The sequence below is a fragment of the Camelus bactrianus genome, chromosome 6 (genome assembly GCF_048773025.1).
Source record: "Camelus bactrianus isolate YW-2024 breed Bactrian camel chromosome 6, ASM4877302v1, whole genome shotgun sequence".
NCBI lineage: Eukaryota > Metazoa > Chordata > Mammalia > Artiodactyla > Camelidae > Camelus > Camelus bactrianus.
In genome coordinates this window covers 16,474,478-16,494,142 of record NC_133544.1, presented here as the reverse complement: position 1 = coordinate 16,494,142, position 19,665 = coordinate 16,474,478, and positions in this window count along the sequence as shown.

The window sequence follows — 19,665 nt, the reverse complement described above, 5'->3', positions numbered from 1 at the left end:
GTAAATGTATCCGTTCACTTTTCTCTGAGATAAACAGAGACATGAGATATGATTCTTGAGTTCCAAACAAAGATCCTGATAAATGAAAATAAAATAAAACAAAACCAAAACATGTTCAACACAAAGGCCCTTTTATTTCAGTTGCACCCCAAAGATATGGAAATGTCTGGTAGCTATTACTTCCGAGAAGATGAATGAATTCCATATTTGCTCAGCCTCTATGGTGATGGATGTAAAATTTGGAATTGATCTGCCAGCTGAACTTCTCTCTGATGTAGAAATCAACAGCGTGTTGATGGTCAATGCCATGAGCATGCTTTGGTATGTGTACTGTTCAAGACGATGTGACGCTGGCATCTCCTAAACCTGATGGGATGACTGGTGATGCCATCTAGCCCACCTCCTGGTTACTGGAATACAGTAAACCGAACGTCTGCTTACAGGGAAATGAAAAACTCTCATTCTTCCGTAAACTCTCATGACATAATATGTCCGCCTATAAAGTAGGATTAGATTAACGCTAGATGGTCACGATGCTTTATTTTTATTTTGGAAGTAGGGATGGAGTGAGTAAAATAAGCTGTTAATTATAATAAAAGGATCTGAGCACAAGACAAAGGCATCCCTAAGTCCTTCTGTGCTAGACAGAGAAGCTGGGTTTTCTCTTTTTTCATTTTTTTAATTTTATCTCCTCATATTCTGAATATTGTCCTAGTAGAAGGGCTCAATTTTTCCCATTTCCCAATAAGTCAGTTTGGAAACGAATCTAATAAATACATTGGTTAGTTGAGCCTATAAACAAATGGAGTTATCTGCTTCGAGCCAGAGAAAGATCTGACTGCTGGAGCATACATGGACGTCAGTGGGCGACGTTTTACTTTTGGATGTAATGAGCACTGGAATATGACAATCAAGAGAGCTGCCCAGAATAACTGACTCCACTCCACCCTCTGGTACTATCATGCATTTATCTTATAAGCCCACATTAGATACTAGTAGATCAAAACCCTACACAAAGAATATATTTGAATGAGTTTCATATTTAAAACAAAATACTCATTGTAGTTTTTTTTTTTTATTATTCTCAGTGCTGCTAGCTTCATCTAACTAGAAAAACAAGGCCGTCTTTCACTTAAAGCACAGAGCAACTTCATGCTGTATGACATTATGTTTCCTGAGGCGTAGCTGCACTGAGCAATGAGTAAAAGCTAAGGCCAGTTGAGGTTCCTACCAGTTCTATGGGCCATAAAGAACAAAACATTTTGACTTGTGTTTTGCCTTATCTAAAAAATATTCAAAGTAGAATACAGGGGAAATGCAACAGAGTGATGAAAACAACTGGCCACCGTATTATCTAAAAAGAAAACAAAGGGCATCATGCTTTCTGTGTCCATCTGCTTTTGCAGTAACCCTACAGTATGATTCACATTTGAACCACAGCGTATACACATCTTAACATTTAAGTTATTGGAAAATTATAGGCAACCGTTCTTTGGATGCAAGGAGCATGCATCACTGTGTTCTGTGTTCTCTAGGGTTAACCCAAACCACAGCAAACTCAGCTGATAATGATAAGGCTAAACTAGTAATTTATCACTGAAAAGAAGGAACGACAACTGGAAAATGAGCAGCTTGATACAAACTGTGACTTTCAATTAAGCAGTCTTTCGATCTAGTTCATCATTCGACTGTGAAACCAGAAGACAAGGCTTTAAAGTTCACATCAGTTTATGATCCATTAAGAAGTCCTTCCTCGTCCCATGAAACCATGAACAATCCTTTGAGAATCACTGGACCCAGATTTAGACTGTTGTAGAAACATTAATGCTTTTGCTTCAAAGGAACATTAATTTGCTGTGTTTCAGGTACTTCATAATATATTGGAAAGAACTGTGCCCAACCTGGGTGAGACCCCTGGGTTCTAAATCTGGCTCTGTTTCAAAAGGTTTTGGCTCACTTTCTCTGTTTTATCATCTACAAAATGAATACGAAAGGAAAGACAGAAGAACATAAGGCAGTTCCTGTTTCACCGTCCTCACGCACAGGACTGCTTTAAGACGCAAATGTGATCCTGCAAGTGAACGCACATCGGAACGTGTAAAGAACAAGCCATACGACACTGAAAGTCAGAGCGATCTCTGAAGTTATGAAGTCCAGTCTTCGCGAGCAGTGGATACACAGCAGAAGATTCAAGACTGCTGATTGTCTCGAGGACAACCAGAAATTTAGCAACTAGAATTCAAGTTTTATTTTGAACCCCAGCCTAGAGATGCTTCAGATTCTTCATACTGATCCTCGATTCACAATATGATTCTTATTACCATCAGTGTTGTTGCAAGTATCTTAGTGGGAGAATAGACAAGGCACCCATCTAGTAATGATGCTGACCACAACTTTCTTTTGGAAAGTTTCCCTTCTTTGTCTTTTTAACACCCAATAATCTGGTTCTTCCGCTGTTCTTTTTCTTCTTTCTTCATCAAATACCCCTGATTATATCTACGAGAATCCCACTAAAATTACTTCTCATCTTTACATTCTAATCATTTCACACTCTCACTGTTTTAACTGCCTTCTCCAAATGGTTGGCAGTGAAATTTGTATGTCCAACTTTTTCCACCTTTAAGTGTTGGTGAGATATTTACACACAGGTGTTTCACTCGATGCCAGAATCAAAACAGCTTTAAACAGCAGCCACTTTGGGATCAAGAAGACAGTGGGTAAAAAGTCTAAAAGAAAATGACTTCCAACCTAGAAATCTCAATCCAACAAATGATTAAATGTGTGTGACTAATTAAAAAGATGAATGACACATTCAGATATGCAAAAAGTGAAAATATTTACCTTTCAATGTTTCTTGTAGGGACCATGGAGAGTAGGTTTTTGAGCAAAGTGAGAATGGAAAACAATAACAGATGAAGATATGGGGGTCCACGAAATAGGGATTTTTGAGAGCATCACGTCGAAGTACCTGGATGGAAACCGAATGAGGAGGTAAGTTACAACTTACAACAGAAGAGCAGGAACTCCAGAGAAAAGACAGGTAACTGGCACGGCATCCAACATATTCAGCTGTTGGGAATTTTTAATACAATTTATACGATTAGTGGAGTGTGTGAAAAATACGAAAAACAGGTATATGGGAAACTAATCACAAAAGAAAAAGAAAAGAAAAGAATTGTTCGCTCTGGGGAATCTAAGACGATTGGGTGGAAATGTGGAAAGCCGTGACCAAACTCCTCTGACCTGTGGAAGCGCCTCCCTGTGGCCCGGGAGTGAGCACTTCACCTTGGGTGCTACTTCACCAGGGGGACCATGGAATCTATGTGCACTTTTCTTATCGCAGTCGTGAATGTACGCTTTACTCTACTTGTTTGATGATTCATTATGGCAAGTCCATGTCAAAAGTCTCAGGAATTTTCAAACCTTGAACACCCTTTATAGTTTTCTTAGCATGATCAATGACAACAAAAAAGAAGTATAATCATAGTTCATTATTTGAATCAACAACAGAAGTATTTACGCAGCCATGAGAAATGCAAATAATATATACTGTCTGAACCAAAAATTATGAATTATGATCTAACCTTGTTGGGAGGATAAGAAGGTGGGGGGATAAGCTAATTTCTTATCTACACTAATAGGAAATCAATAGGTAATTTCCAAAATTGATTGAAAGGGCAAAAAAGGGCAGCATAAGTATATTATTTAGAAATGAAGAGATTATGGCAGTGGTTTCATAGGTGAATACATCTATCAAAATTCATCAAACTGTACATCTGAAATATGTGTAGTTTGCTGCACAGGAATTATACCACAAAAAAGGTGTTAAAAAAACTTTCCCCCTGGAAGTCTGAAGCCCCATTATTTTAAAGTGCATTCAGACTACTTCCTTAGTATCTTACTTTTGGATATACCCAACTTTCCTAGTTTTTTCAATGTTGAACATCACACCCACATTTAACAAACTTAAGTAAATACTTTATACTTACCATGTCTCTTTCCCAAAATAATTTGAAATACATAGAATAAAATGCATGCTTTAACTCGATTAATACAATACAAATGGAAAGTCAGAGCCACAGAAAAGAGAAGGAAACACATATGTTAATGAAAGTCTTTACTTATATGTTGTTAAACATTTGCCTATTTCTTTATACCATTCTGTCCTGGGAACAGGGGAAAAATAAGTGAGGAAATTAGAACAAAGGCAAAAATAAAGATAGGTAAAAGCAATTAAAGCAGGGTTAAAATTTTTGTTCAAATACATGTGTGATTTCTTGAACACTTTGCTTGTTATAGACCCAAAATTTGGCTCTGAATTTCAAGCAACTGGTACAGAAAAGGATGGTTGTGGTGGAAACACGGAATGCAAAGTGTTACTCTGAACTGCCTGAGAGCAAAGGCAAAAATAAAACACATTTTAAGAATTCAGGTGTCAGTATAATCCCTGTAGCGGGTGATGGAGGCTGCCACCACAGGAGTCTATTCCATATTTTTTCATACTCTGATGCTAATGTAGAAAAAAAAAATAAGACATTCAATTTGATTTGAATTTATAACAATTTATAACAAACAATAAATATTTTGACATAAGTATTTCTCAAATATTGCATGGAAATATTTGTACTAAAACATATTTGTTGTTTATTTGTTATTCAAATTTTACAAAGAGTCCTAAATTTTTTCCCTTGAATCTTGCTACTCTAGAGTCCTGAAAGAACTTCAGTAAATGAAACTTTACAGATAAATTTCAAGATGTCTTTTCCTGATGTTCCTTATCCTATAATACCTAGTGTAATATAAATTTCCAGTGTAATGATAAATTGAGTTTTCTTACTGGTCCAATTAATTCCCTGGACAACAGGCCACTTCAGCTATGTTTTACAAATCGACTTTTTCTATTTTATGTATGTATTTGATGATTTTCTATAATTTATCTGAAAATTAGATCTAATCTAAGAACACAGCATAAATATTTTATTATTTTTCTTGTACTGAGAAATACTGGAATAAGGGAGAGAAGATTCGTTATTTTAAATTAATGATCGGACAATGAAAATCATACAGTCTTCCCACACGGAAGAGTAAAATGGAGCCACAAGGAGATGCTTAAGAACCAGGTATCATTTTCCAGTGAAAAGAAAAATGATTGTTCTCACTACTTGTACTTGGAAAAAATTATGTCAGGTGCTTATCCTCATTGTGTGTAGACTAGAAGGGACAATCAAATGCAAATGAACAACACATGATTAGAATTAGGAATAGGGGCATTTTGTTCTAACCAAAATCAAGGACTCTAGAACTTCAAAACTTTTACTTTTGCAGCATTGGAAAATGGAATATATTTGTAAAAGAATCTGTGATTTTTCACATCTAGGTATAATTTCTTTGAAAAGAAACGTAATTAATCCATAGTATTAGATTGCTTTAATTTGTTCATTTTATTCCTCACTTGAGAGAGAAGTTCTTTAATAATGTAAAATGAAAGGAATATGGAATAAATTCAAAGAAACAATAAGGGGATAATTGTCAAGGGATACCTGCTACCCAAATTTTAAATCACATTTACTACAGTGGATTCTCCCTAGAATTAACAAGAATAAAAGCATTATTTTTTCTAAGATGCTGAGAAAATTTTGACAACTTTTCAAGTGCTTCATAATAGTCCTTACAGGTAAAATCCAAATCATGAACCGCCCTCCACTAATAAATTTAAGGATCAGAAATGATTTCAGAGATAAGAAAGTTTTAAGAACTCAGTTCCTGAGGCAGTAGCGTCTTGTATTATTATATTACTTTTTTAACCAAAATAAAGTTCTAGAGAAAACTGCTCTAAAATTTTCACTTCCAATAATCCAGGTGGGTTCTTTCGTATAAATGCTTCCCTAACATCTATCTAATTATTTAACAAGAACACAGAAATATAGAAGGAGAAGAGAACACAGAAAAAATAATATTTTAGAGATTAGGTTGTATTTATCCCAGTCACTGGGTCACTCTGTAGCAATTGAGACATAGAATTAATTTCTTTGTACCTCCAGTTCTCTAGTGATTCTAGGGGGAAAAAAAAGTCGTATTGATAATCTACATCAATTGACTCTCCAAAAACACTACACTTGTTGGACTAAAGCTGTTGGCACAATAAATATATGATAGACAACACTGAGGAGATGTGAAATATTAAATTATGTCTTCTTTATTCAAGTTAACACAAACAGATTTAATATGTACTCTGCCAAGTAGAGCTTTGGCTTCTGGGGCTACAGGGCTTTAAAGATAAAAACTGGAGAAAATGTTCTTATAAATCAGTAAATTATTCTTCTGTATTATAAGAACAGCAATAGAAGTATGTAAGTTGAGCATATCCTTAATATATATATATAAAATTAATTATATATGTATACAGTATTTACATATAAAGTATATATACTGTATACATATATACATACTTACTTCTATATTGAAATAAATTGCAAAACTAAAAAAGATAAGCAAACAATCAACATAAAATTCTACTTTTTTCACACTTATGTTAATTATGTTTTTTAACCTGGTGAGTATCTCTCACTTTGGAGACCAATGGCACAAAGGATGAAGTCAGCAAGGAGAAGTGGGGTTGCTAAGGGAAGGCTTTTTGCAGAGATTAACTTACAATCTAAGATTTAAATATTGCAATTATTATTTTTTAATGAAGAAGAGGAAGGAAGAACTTTCAATGCACAGGGAATACTTTAAAATACATAGATACATGTAACTTCGTGATTTGTTCCCCCAAATCACAAATAATTATGAGATTAGTAAAATGCCAAGTTACAGTATAGGAGAAAATAACACAAGATGAGGTCTGACAGATGCTAAGTGTCATATCATGAAAGGACACAGTGAGCAATTAAAGACTGAGCTATTTTAAAGTTGATGAGATGCCAGTAAATGGTTTTCAAAACACTGGGAAGACCACGAGGAAGAATGTAGACAAAGGGTCTTCAAAGTGGGCCTTGTGCATTGGAGTGTGGGAATACATCTTAGAACTTCCATGTATTCTTGCTCATATCTGCTCATTTAATTGTCTATTTTTCATAATAAATACAGTAGTCCATATTTAACTTAAACAAACATGAGTGAGTACACATCCATTTTGTTTTTAAACTGATGGATTGAGTGTCCCCAAAGGGTTTGGAAACCATCAACGTTGAGGATGGCTTTTAATAGCTCAGCTGGTAGGGCAGAGAACTGTAGACCAGAAGTGTGTAGAGAATGGTTTGAAGAGGCACTAAGAGCAGAGACAGGAAAATCAGATAAGACACTAGTGCGGTAACTCAGGTGAAGGATGCTGAGGGCCTCCACTGAGGCAGGAGCAACAAGGATGGAGTGGAGAGGCCTGACTTGGTTGACATTCAGCAGGTGTACTTTCTGTCTGGCAGAGATCAATTTTGTGTCTAATTTGCTACCTGCACACAGCAGACCTGAGTCTGTGGGTTCCAGACAAAGAAGGATTTTTTGATATCTGAGTTTTGTCTAACTCTTGGGACTTTGGTTGGGAAATCACATTTCTCTGTAAGATGACAGCAAGCCTAGGTGTTTTTCTATACATTATTCCCCTCTATATCTCCACAGTGGTCACTAGATCAGGTCACAGAGACAATTATCAGGAAATGAAGAAAGAGGAGGAGGAGGAGAAGGATGAGGGAGGTGTAGTGAGGGGAGTGGGGAGAGGAAGACAACTGCCTTCTGACAGAGAATTTCTTTTAATAAACTCAAAGTCCAATTTGCAATGTCATTGTCTTTATATTTCCTCTCACCTGGTCATCAGTCATTTCTCCTTTAGGGATGAAGCCCAGAACAGTTTTCCAAGCTGAGCTGACTTGCTCTTTTCAGAGTAGGTACCCTTCAGACACTTCAGAGAGATCCATTATCCTTTGAAGATGCTTGCCCAACAGTCTGGTCTCTGCCATCCTGGAAACTGAATCTAGTCCAAGAGAAGTTTGACCTCTGCCTGTCTTCGGATTATGTGTAGAGCTGTAATCACTAACTACCTGTCTAAACTCATATACATACATATTCCTGTACATAGACAATATTATAAATGCACAATATGTATATATACATATGTAATGTTTCATCATATGTATGTATGTCTGTGTACAAAAGTGCGTGTGTGTGTGTGTGTGTGTTTAGGCTGTCACAGGAAAACAGTCAAGAGCTCTGGAGTTCAATAGCCCTGCATTTTAATGCTAATTCCAGCCCCTATAAACTATAAAAAAAAAATGACAGCTTAATTAACCTATTCGAGTCTACCCTCCTAAGCTCTAAAAGGGTAGTAAGAGTACTTGCCTTGCCATTTTGTTTGGTGGATTAAGTGAGATGTTACATGTAAATCACTGGCTTACATAGACAGTGTTACTCCTTTGTTGTGGGAGACATAGTTGCCTTCTTTGACTTCGATTATGTTCTCACCGAAGTTCAGAGATGAAAGACACTGGAAATTTAATAGAATTCACGTCTATTGCTTTAGTTACACGACGAATACAAAAATGAACAAAACAATCTTCTGCACTGGGGCTGAAAGACAAAGCAAGCTGTGATGCTCACTCAAATGCATGTACCAAATATAACGGGAAAACGAGAGAGAGAGAGGAAGACTGAATGGTCAGGATCTGAGCTGGGCTATAAAACGTAACTTATCTGGAGGTAACATTTGGCAAAAGCTAAGAACTAAAGAAAGGGTCCTCTGGGCTCACGCAAAGCAATGCAAAATCTTCGTGCATCTGTGGCAAAGGAGACCCTTGTTCTCCTGCTCACTTGGGGGTCTATCTACCCTTGTCACTGACACACAATTCAATGCATTTTGCCTACTTTCCTCATACAGGAGAAATCAGAACTAAAATTTTCAGGTGAGATAGATTTTTTGCTGGTGGCCAGTATTTTGAGAGCAAAGCAGAGGGACAGCTAATGATCTGATAGAGGAGGAAGAAAGAGAAAATCCATAAAATCAACGATAAACATTTCAAAATGAAAGCAGCTGGGGGGGAGGGGGTTGTCATGGAAGAGCCGTTACCTCTGACACACCCCTCTGTATCTTTCTGCAGCAGTATATTACAAATAACATCACAACTGCTCTTTGAAGTGATGGATTTAGCATCAAAAACAAGTTAAATTATGTTTCCCGTCTCTTTAAATGAAATTAAACTGTAAAATGCATTGTTGAGTAATGCCATTAAAATAATTAACATTTCTTACAAAGACTTAGTGTTGAAAAGTTGGATAGTTGTTGGTTGCTTAAGCTTTGGGAGCCAGATTCCTTAAAACTATAACATCTCATGGTAATATTTATTTGGTGGGGTTGTGGTAGGTGGTAAATGAGATAATAATTATAGAAGACCAGTATCTGGAGTAGCACAGAAGATGTTAATTAATTAATTTCCACTTTTTCAGTTATTTGGAAAACCCGTTTCTTGTGGGTTTACCGCGGCGAAAGCTAAATTAGTAGTTATTTCTTATTCTTTTTAGTTAAATGGCCAAATAGCTAAGCGTAAAGAGGTGAACATTTGGTTTAGTCTATTAAACTATCAGCTGTTACCCGGTTACAGTTAGTCTATTAAACTATCAGCTGTTACCCGGTTACAGTTAGTCTATTAAACTATCAGCTGTTACCTGGTTACAGTTAGTCTATTAAACTATCAGCTGTTACCCGGTTACAGTTAGTCTATTAAACTATCAGCTGTTACCCGGTTACGGGGATTCTTTCAAAATTCTAAGAGCTGAAACACAAAGCCACATGGCGCTCACGTGGGGAGAGGGTCATTTGTTCTTCCTGAATACAAGGTGTGTGCTGGATTTATCACACAACTGTGGGGACTCAGATTCTCTCCTTGTTGCTTTGTAAAGACAGAGCAGAGGGAATCCTAGCCCAGAAAAAAAATTAATGTGCGTGTGCATGTTGGAAAGGAAATCGATCTGTCTCATTTTGTGTGAGAGACTCCAGGAATGAACACTTATTAGCAAAGAATGAGTTACTAAAGAGTAGTTGCATAAGATTTTGTGCGAAAGTACGTATTTTATTTTCGATTTGGAGAACTTTAACATGAGTGAAACGTTGTTCAGAAAGAATGTTCTCCATTCTTTTCGCTGAAAGCAATCTTTTCCTTTTGGAAAAGAAAAAAAAAAATCACCTCCACTTTCATTGTATTCTTTCAGTTCCCCTCTGAAGCACATCTTTATGCTGCACGTGGCCCGGTCAACAACATGCTTCTGCAAAAGCATTCACAACAAAGGAACCAGGGACATTTGACTGAACTTATCAATGGCTCAATTCCCTCATTCCGTTCTGGTGAAGATCAAGCAAGAGAACGTGTTACTGGTAGTTAAAGAGAGTTCAAGCTGCATTGCTTGTTGCAAATATTTTATCTTTCAACTCAGGCAATTGACAAGCATAGTGTCTGATCCTGTCTGGGTTCCAGGCTCTCAAACTGAGCAGAGGGCTGATTCAGAGATCCTTGGCAGCCCATTTCCTTTCAATACTATACACACACCATACACACACACACACACACACACACGCACACACACACACCCCTCTTTCTGCACATCACACACAGTTTTAAAATGAGCCTTTCACGGGCAGGGGATAGCTCAGTGGTAGAGTGCCTGCCTGGCATGCACGAAGTCCTGGGTTCAATGTCCAGAACTTCTGTCAATCAATCAATTGATCAATAAACAAACCTAATTACCTCTCCTCCCTCCCCAAAAAAATAAGTTAAAGAAAAAAAATAAAATAAAATGTGCCTTTCACTTATGTCTACTCATCAAATCTCGTCTGACTGGCATCTCATCATTTTGAAATACTATCGAGATCAAGTACCTGTTCAAATTTCTTTTCAGTTTGGGCATATGAGTACATTAGGAGAACTAGTCAAATAAATAGGTTAGAGCCAGACTTGTGCTTGGGGTCTTTGCAGAGAGGACCCAGAATGGTCAGAAACAAAGAGAAGCAGAGGGTCAAAAATATCTTTTTAAATAGTTTGCCAAGGATGAAGCCATTACATCAAAAACTTCTTTAGGAAAAAGAGGCAAGTATACATCTAGGAAAAGAAAAAAAAAAAAAAGCCAAGAGGTCAGAAATGAAAGTGAGGCACTGGAGAACAGGACAGGGACCGATGTAGGATGTCTGACGTGGCCAGAGCTGAGATTCTTCGTGTTGGGTGCCACTCATATGGAGCTTCGTGGAATCTCTTTTGATATAAAAACAGAATAGGGGGAGGGTACAGCTCAGTAGTAGAGCACATGCTTAGCAAGCACGAGGTCCTGGGTTCAATCCCCAGTAGCTCCATTAAAAAAAAAGACTGAAAAACCAGAATAGTCCCAGACATCCCTACAGACACAACATCTAAACACAAAACACAATAAGAACATATGGTTCAACATGAACACACTGCATGAAGTTCGCTCACCTCCCGTGTTCACACAGGCACTGAGGATGCCTCTACCGTGGTGATCATCTCACTTGCTATCTTTTTTTTCCCTCTGTTTTTCTCATTCATCTGACACTTCAGTCATAATGTGAGCTCTAGGGGAAAAAAGTTTTTACCTCTCTGTCTGTAACTTCCAGTAGAGTCCACAGCGGGTTTCCTGAAGTGACGTTTAGTGCAGCAAGCCAGTCATCTGGAAGAGATTTATAAACCCTGAGCCATTAATAAAGCTAAGTGACCTGGACAGTGTAAGATCAAGTCAAGGAAACAAAGTTGCAAAGGGGTGAAGCGTTCCAAATGCTGTCTTTCATAAAACCCAGCCGCATTAATTCAGAAAATATTTATCGTCCACAAACCCTGTGGTCACGTAGATGAAGAGGTAGCATCAGCCAGACTGTCTTCCTGGTGGTCGTCGCTGCATTCTTCCTCTTACAATACAAATTCCTGAGGCCACGGAGCAAATTCACTCAGCACTCTTGCCCATCATCTAGAATGAGTATCACACCTTCTGCATTTCATTAGAATTTTTAGGACAGCGGTTTGTGGCTAAATGAAAAAAAAAAAAACACACACACAAACAAAAAACCCTTCCAGTGAACTATGAACATTATTTTCAGCTAATTTGAGAGAACACATTGAAATAAGAGATGATGAAAAAACTCGAACTTGCTTGGCATTAAGATAGTTGAAATATAGGGAAGTATATGCTTATAATTATTGGAGTCACCAATAGTCATTGGTAGAATAACACTTCTATATTTTAGTTTGGTCAGATCTTATTAATTCATATTTTTAAAAGAAATTAGGGAATGACTATCAATCACGTAACAATGTGGGTTTGAGAGTGTGGAAAGGGCCAATTCTGGATCCTCCTTTGTTGACACATCCTCCTCTCGTGACTGGCAATTTTTCAGTTTCTTTTCCCTGGAAAGCCCCTTAAGAGCTGTGTCTTATTCCTGCCTCTTCCCTGGCTGGCACGGAAGCCTCATTCTGCCTGGATGGTTAGGTGATTTAAACTTGCCTGCTTCCACTGTCTCCTTAAGACACTCAAATAAGCTTCTGTCACTACTCCACTGAAAACAGCTTCTATCAACTGTTTACATTTTGCCAAGTATCTGTTACCTTCAAGGCAAATACCAATGATCTCAAGCCATATCCAGGCCTTAACTTTGAACATGGCGTAAAATTGAGATGCTGAGAAAAAAGCCTCCTGCCCCCTGTCAGATTCCCTGCTCTACAAATAGCCAGTGGGTGCAGCAGCATTAATGTATTTGGGATCAAATTCTAAACCAACACTCCCGTCCCTACAGACCAAACAGAGCCTGAGAGTGAAGGTGGGAGAGAAAATAGGTAATTTTTTTTTTCATATTACAAATATAAAATAGCTGTTAGCCAAAATGATGAAAAATAAAAATACATATATAGGTAAACAACACATTGGATAAGCAAACTACAAAGGCAGAGCGGTAATGTTTGTATAAAGAGGTCTTGGAAAGGAAAAATAAAGACCAAATCTCAGTAGGAGGGTAGGCAGAGAGCGCGTGAACGAACCGTTCGCACAGACAAAAGCAACACAAACCGTCCTTTTTCAGAGCCTCGCTAGTAAAGGCAATGTAAATTAATAGGATTCCAGGGTTTACTTCTTACGCTGGCAGTGATTTTTCAACCTAAAACTCCACGTCAAGAAGAGAGCATGGAAAGGCTGTTCTCTTTCTTTGCAAGTAGGAATGAGAAGTAGCAAAAACTTCATGCTGGGGAATTTGTAACACAAACCCCAGACTCTAAAATGATCTGTTTCCTTTAATTTTCGAATTTCATTTCTGGAAATATATCCTAAGTAAATGAATTATCAATGCACGCAAGTAGTGAACGGGAAGGATGCTTGTGGGAATCCATTTTCTCACAGCTGTGGGCCCCCCAGGGCTCTTAGAACACTGACACTGACCACCAACGCAAGACACAGCCTGACCTATGCCACAGAGGATGCCTGAGTTGCTGCACTGAGACCCTGCCCGACACAGAGGGGCAGGTGAGCTGGGATCGCCTCCTTCCCGCTGATCATGGACACCATGGCCACCACACACGCCATCTCACAGCTGCTCCTCTCTCTTACAGAGCAGGAGGAAAAGAAGTATCCAGTCCCACAATACAGCCATCAGGATTCCTTCTCATTCAGGTCACAGCCAAATTCAGTGAGACAAGGCTTCTAGAGATGACTGAGATCAAATTCTTCCTCACAGTCCTTGTCCAAACTGTAAGCCATCCCATAGTTCGTACGCACCTGACTTTTACCCTGTGAGGCAATGAGCATCCTCTATGTTGACTCACCCTTCCACATGCCCTTTTTCTTCCAAATCCTTTCATTGGGTCTACGGAACACTCAACACATAACTGGAAGATTCCCCTGTATCTTCAGCCTCCACACTTCAGAGAAAACTGACTCCCTGAATCTACACTGTTTCTCCTTTACCCAGTGGAATCTTATGCATCCTGATTGAAAGGCTGTAGGTGGGTCATGGTCCTCTTTTTCCAGTCTAGGCACTTATCCTTACTCCAAATAGGGAAATCCTTGGTCCTTGTTACACACCCCTCTGTCCCTCCTCACTGTTCTCATCTTCTGGCTCTTGCAAATGGCACCCCGTGCATTGTCGTCTCTGTTAATTGTCTGTCTTCCTCTCTACCTCAACTCTGGCTTCAGAGTCACATGAGAAACCTATCAATACTCTTGTTTCTCAAAGACCCATCCCCTCTCCCATGGCCCCTTCCTTTTTTCAAGTTGCCCACTGAAACTCACCATGACTTGAAATGGCTCCAATTCTACAATCCCAGCGTTCTGGCTGGTGCTACATTTCTGAAGACCATGTTCTTTGCACCTTTCATCTGCAGATGTCTCCACATTCTCCTGTCCATCGGCCTCTCTTGGGGCACTTCTCTTTACACCCAGCTTCATTCCAGTCCTTTTCTCACCAATTCCCCAAATCTTTGGCCCTTCCTTATATGAAAAGACTCCCAACCGGGATGAATCAAACTTTGACTTCTTCATGTCAATTCCAGCCTGTGGACTTGGGGCAGAGGAACCTCACAAGGCAGCATCTGGATGCTTCTTTTTTTAATATTTATTTTTTTAATTGAAGTAGAGTCAGTTTACAATATTGCATCAATTTCTGGTGTATAGCATAATGTCTCAGTCATCCATATATACATACATATATTCCTTTTCATATTCTTTCCCAGTATAGGTTACTATAAGATATTGAACACAGTTCCCTGTGTTATACACAAGGAACTTGTTTATCTATTTTATATACAGTAGTTAGTATCTGCCAATCTTGAATATCAAATCAGGGTCCAACCTCAAACGGGCCTCCCCATCGCTTACAGTTCTACCATATTTCCCATCAGCTCCCTTTCCCTCTCTTAACGATGATGACTTTAAACTTGCCCCCCACTCTTTAAACATCTCATCTACCTCCCAACTTTCATCAGATGACTTTGCAACTCACTTTGAAAAAAATATAGACTTTTTAAAAAAGGCAACTGCTTTGACTTCTGTGCTAAACCGTCCAAGCCTGCCTAGCTCTGAGCTCATTCTACCTTCATCTGTTCTTCAGTGGAGGGTTTCCCCCACCCTCCAAGGTCAGTCCTTCCTGGAGATGCTCTGTGTCACCTCCACCCCACCTCTCAGGACACTCAGCCTAACTCACGGGTAGCCCCACAGCAAACGCATGATGACTTCCTCTGTGCGCTCGACGATCACTCCTCCTCCTCTGCACCGAGGCAGGTGCGAATCCCTCCCTTCAGCAGAAAGTGGAAAAACGAACACTCTTCCTTCAACCTTGGACCCTCTTCCTCTCCACCACTTTCTCTATGGCCCCCTTTGCAGTGCAGGAGAGACAGTTTGTGCTTTAAGCATGAGCTCTGGAATCGGAATTCTGATTTTGCCAATTACTGTATGAGTGACCTGCAGTAATAACTTCTCTGAGCCTCAGTTTTTTCATCTCTAAGAGAATACACACATGGTTCCTGCTTCATCGGGGTATTACAGGGGTTAAATAAATCAGCATGCTTAAAGCACCAGGCCAACCGCCTGAGACTTGCAAATGCCTTAAATATTATTTATAATTGTTATTTATAGCCAGATTCCGGAAATGGCGGAGTGTCCCTGCTTTTTCCGTGTCCTTGCACCTCTTTTGCACCTCACTGAACTCCTCGCTGTATTCCACTCCAACACGCGACCGAATTCTTCTTCAGATTGCTAGTGGCCTTCGATGTTCTCCATTCAGTGGATACTTTAACGTTTTCATCTAATTTGATTTCTCAGTAGCTTTGAAAAAATACTTAAAAAAAAAATTTCCTTGTCTTGTCCCCCAAGATCCCTAACTCTTGCTGCCCCTTCTCAGTGTCTCTTACCAAATATGGGGAAATTATTTAGAAATATGATTTCTATTTCCCTTTCATGTCAAGAACTTAAAGTTTTGTAAAATAATTGTTATTAAAGGCCTAAAATTCACAGGATATTGAGTTCCTCTATTTAGATATAAAAATGAAGTCCCTATACCATCACTTGAAGAACAGCTTTTGAAAGTAATAGATTCTTAAATTATTGATTAAAATTTCAAACCATACAAAAAGTTTAAAAAAAGACCACTTCAAGACTTAGTCCCCAAATAAATTCCCCAAATCACTTAAATAGGTGTGTGTGTGCTTGGATTCCTAAACAGAAAAACAAACAGGCAAGTTTCTTTAAGGAAAAATGTCTGAACCAGAGGAAGCTCACTGACACGCAGGCTAGAGCCTGGCGCGTCAGGCATAAAGCCAGAGCACTAGCTCAGAGCGTCTGTTTAGGACACAGTTTCTTACCTGGAGAGGATCTGGGCTTATTCTGCAATCAGGTGGGCCCCCATGTTCCAGCTGCATGACGCTGCCTGGCAAAGCATCCCAAATGCAGCGGCCCAAAGCATCGCACATTCATTTGCTCAGGATGCTGTGGATTGGCAATCGGGGCTGTGCTCAGCTCGGCAGACCGCCTGCTGGTCTGACCCGGGGTCCCTGATGTCGGGTCGACCTTCAAGAAATTCTCCTGGTTTACGATGGTAAGAGATGGCCTCGCTTACACGCCTGGTGTTGGTGCCGGGCATCAGCGGGCCTCTATCTCCACTTCGTTCCTCGTCCTACGGAAGATCAGCCTTGGCTTCTACACTTGGAGGGAAGGGGGCGGCAAGACAGTGAGACAGGAAGCTGCAACATTTCACAAGAGGAGGCTCAGAGGTGACATCATATCTGCAGCGTTCTATAGGTCACGGCAAGTCGCAAGTCCAGACTAGATTCAAGGGGGATGAGAAACCCACCTCTTGATGGGAGAAGCAGCAAAGTCATGGTGCAAAGGAATGCACCAACATAGATGGGAGGAATTGCTGTGGCCATCTTTGCAAAAAATCTACCTCAATACCATTTCTTGGCAACCTTTTCCTTTTTTTATTTTCCCCAGCATGTATTCTGAACCTGCATCATGCTTATCAAACCCACCATTCTCCCCAGTGCAACATGCCTCCTAAATCGCAGACCAAATCCATGTCTTTAATGAGAACCGCCTTCACACTGCTGCTCTGGACCTCTTACAAAGGTACCGTATCTACGCTCATCTCACCGCCTTTCCTGCTGTACCCGTACCTGAGGATGGGGATCACGTTGCTCTTCTAACCCCTTCACTTCTGATCCAGATGTACACCATCTTCAGGCTCTCCTGGGACCCCCTCCATCATCAACTCCCTCTTCTCTGTGTCTTCAATGTTTCCTTTTTGACAGGAAGAGCCCCCATCGCATAACCAGAATAACTGCCTGTTCTATTGCATTGCCTGTTCTATTAGCAAGCAAACAAAAACAAAAATAAAAGAATAAAGTAAAAGGAAAAGAATAAAGAAAACTGGTCCAGGTTTTGTGTGTTTTCCAGTCCTTGCTCTAGCTTCCTTTTCACGTCCAGGCTTCCGGAAGGTGTAACCCCTCCTGTCTTTATCTGGTTGCTTGCCTCTTCGTCCAGCCCTCAACCTCTTGTAAACTGATTTGTGTCCTACATTCCCCTTTATTCCATTCAAACTACTCACGTTGACGTGGCCAACAAAGTAACCATTCTCAGCTCCACACCACACTTTTCAGTCTCGTCTCCCTCAACCTGTCTGCTCCATTAGATACTATTAACCTTGTTCATCACGAGATTCTCTCCCATCTTGGTGTCTGACCTGCTCATATCACCTTCTGGACGCTACACCTGCCACTCTGCTCTCTCCATCTCACTCTCTTGCCTGAGCTTCTTTTCTCTGTCCACTTATTAAATGTAGTCTTACCCCATTTGTTCCTCTTGTATCTTCCCTTGAGTTCATGATCCCACGCAAGCCCACGGTTTCCATGCCCCCCTGAGGTTGCAGGCTCCAAGTAAATATCTCTCCCTCACATCTTTCTCCTGGGAGGCCAGCTTAGAGTGAATCTGGTAAAGAAACCTCAATATCATCATATCCAAGTGGAACACATCACCATCTGCCTCCTTCCAGTAGGTACCCCAGGCACTAAATTGTTCCTCCATCTCTACCCCTGTGTTACCCACAAGCAGGGTACACCATGCCAGAAGTCTGGGCATCTCCTTCAATGATTTGACCCTGTTCTCATTCCCAATCAGGGCCCAACCTTGTTTCTGGAATCCATCTCACCTTCTCATCTACCCCGCCACTGACTTTAGTTCAAACCCCATCATCTCCTGCTGAGATTCAACAGACATTAGTGCCCGAGGTCTGATGTGAAATGTCTCATCTCAGGGCTATTCTCTCACACCATTGCCCACATATCAGCCCTGCCAGGGTAATGATCATGTTCTCATATGCCTTCTCCCCTGTGCTGTCTGCCAGGAACCCACTTCGCATTCTTCCCCACTGCTGGGAGTTACTTGGTTATCCTTCTAGGCTCATCTAAAACATCACCTCCATGCTGAAGGCTTCTTTTGTCTCCCTGGGCTGAATCAGGCACCTGTACTGTGAGCAATAACTTTAATGTATGGCGATCTTGAATGTCTTACTGATCTCATGCTATCACCTCCACTGAGCTGTGTTAAGTGAGAGAAGAAGCCATGTTTCATTAACCTCCTTTTCCCCAGTGCCTAGCTCAATGTCTGAGCCATATTAGACGCTCTTGAATGAAGAAATGAATGAGTGGCAAATATAAACTCGTTTTCACGTCCCAAAAAGGGCTGCAGCACCTAACACGGTCCTTAACACAAAAAACAAGTGAAGAGAAGGTGAGATTTCACAGCAAATTTTCTGCAGAACTTATTCTTATATGTGTCCAGAGTCCCAAAGCTGTAGATAGAATCTGAGTGGGTAACCATCAAACCTTAAGCAATAAAATGATTAGAAGAGCTGAATAAATGCTTTTCAAATTATTTCCTCAAGATGTTGGACACGGACACAGCCACTATCCTTATCCTGAGGATCAGTATTCAATTAAATGAGAGACGGCGTGGGGCTTGCATGCCCCAGTTCAAAGATGGAGAAAGTGTAGGATGAAGCAATTACTAAGTACAGTTAAGTTTACCAGCAATTTTGGGTTTGCAGTTGTAACATTACCTCTTTCCCTTTTATTACAAAAAGCATTTCACAAGGCAAGTGAGAATAGGGTTACTATTAGAATAACCTTTCATTCAATCCAATTTATGAATACATAAACTATTCACAGACTTCAACGCGATATCGTTAGCAGCACTTTGCTTGTGACTATACTTCCTCCACTGGTTAAAATGCACCTGTGTGTCTTGACAGTAAAGTTGGAAACCATTCCATTAGACTATTGATTGGCTCACCAAATGTCTTTCCTTTGCTGGCAACCTTCAAAAATGTAAAGAATCGAACAAGGATCTCTATGACTTAGTGCTCAGTTACCTTGGCATTCTTGCCATTAGCAAGCATATATTTCTCAAAAATGTATTTCTCAAAAAAGTCTTATAATGCAATGTGATATTATGAACTGGATCCCGAACAGAAAAAAAAAAAAAGTACAAAGGTAGAAAAACTGTGGACGTCTGAATAAAGTGTGTGGGTTAGACAGCCCTATTATACCTATGGTAATTTCTTAGTTTTGAGAAACGTACCTTGGTTATGCAAGAGGCTAACCGTAGGGGACACTGGGTGAGGGGCATGCGGGAATTCTCCATATTATC